This window comes from Zea mays, chromosome 9 (assembly GCF_902167145.1).
Source record: "Zea mays cultivar B73 chromosome 9, Zm-B73-REFERENCE-NAM-5.0, whole genome shotgun sequence".
NCBI lineage: Eukaryota > Viridiplantae > Streptophyta > Magnoliopsida > Poales > Poaceae > Zea > Zea mays.
In genome coordinates this window covers 26,744,245-26,745,775 of record NC_050104.1, presented here as the reverse complement: position 1 = coordinate 26,745,775, position 1,531 = coordinate 26,744,245, and the positions used below count along the sequence as shown (strand labels likewise).

General features: G+C 43.2%; 1 long non-coding RNA gene across 1 annotated transcript; it reads left to right on the top strand.

The window, feature by feature from the left end:
* Window positions 1-412: 412 nt before the first annotated feature.
* Window positions 413-1,136, top strand: LOC103638149 (uncharacterized). Its single transcript, XR_002265071.3, has 3 exons — window positions 413-584; window positions 685-781; window positions 953-1,136. It is a non-coding gene; the product is annotated as an uncharacterized lncRNA (long non-coding RNA).
* Window positions 1,137-1,531: the final 395 nt, after the last annotated feature.

The following is a 1,531-nucleotide window of genomic DNA, read 5'->3' as shown; positions in this document are numbered from 1 at the left end:
TTTCTACCTAATCTTGTATGTGCATGTTAGCTTCAATGCACAGGAAAATACATTGTTAAACCAGATGATTTTGAGCGGCCAGCCATCTAGCTGGACCCTTGGAACTTCTTTTCGTCTATAATTGTTGTTGTAGAACCTATGAATTGAATATAGGATGTTGGGGGCAAAGGTATGTACATTCTCACCCCAGTTACCATGGAGTATGGTTGTCTTATTTCCTTCATACGAAATTCATGCACAAAATTTTTGAAGTCATGCATTTTACCCCTTTTTTCTAAATGTCGTTTTAACCGGTGTACCAATGAACTAGGAGGCCAGGGCGGTTACCAGTCCATGGACAATTCTAGCTCTAAAAAGTAATAACTACCATTTTTAGGGGGGTGGCTTATTGAGGAAACTGGAAGTGCAAGAAGATGGTGACGAGACTGTGTTCCCTTCGTCGACAACAAACAGCAGCTCGTCACCATTTTATAATGTGTCTGAATGTGCAAAGGGTGGTCTATCTGTTAAACCAAAGATGGGAGATGCGATTCTGTTCTGGAGCATGAAGCCTGATGGGTCCCTAGATCCCACAAGCCTGCATGGTGACATTACTTGATCTTTGATGCCATGCCATTTTTTTGAACAGGCAGGTGTTATGCCACAGTACACTGATACTTCTATTAAACTGCAAATTTTCTTTAGGTGGATGCCCAGTTATAAAAGGCAACAAATGGTCATCGACGAAGTGGATGCGTGTTCATGAGTACAAAGTTTAGATACAAAAAGACACAGACCTGAGGTACGACATTTTGCTTAGAAACCAAAATACTACTTTTTTAGTTTGCCTACTGCAAAAGTAATGCTGGGCCTCTACCTTGCACCAACAATATCCCCGGCATACATTGAAATGCTCGCCGTCAGATTTGAAGATACATTTCAAATTCATTGGAATTTTATTGACTCTATGCAGGTCATGCACCGGTTCAAATGAGTGGACATTTTGGCACATGTCGAGAGTTTTGATTTTCCATAGAGGATTAATTTACAGTTCATCTTTTCTAGCTGTTACTGAGGCAATGTCTTAGGCTCCGTGTTGTACATTAACATGTTAGGCTGATGAACATAAACGATAAACCTGATGATTCAGAGATGGACGTGTTGGGTGTCTTATCTATACTACTTATTAAGAATGTAAGCTGCCGTTCAACCATGAACACGCGCAATAAAAAAAAGTTAATAGACCCAGGGATCGAACTCCTGACCACTCACTTAACTCACCCCTTCAAACCACTAGACCACCTTAGTTTCTTTGCTAGAAGTAACACTCGGTCTCCCTTTACCATTTCCGTGGTTCTACTACTCATCTCTACTACACCGCTCGCCTAGACACGGCGCGTTCCCTGCCTCCAGACTCCCACGATCTCCACTACACGCGAGGACGAACTTTGCTCGCCTAGAAACCATCGCTTGCTCCGAACCCCACCACAATCTCCACTACACCGCTCAGCCTCGCTCTGTGCCTTTTCGCTCGCCGCCTAGCGTATGGTGG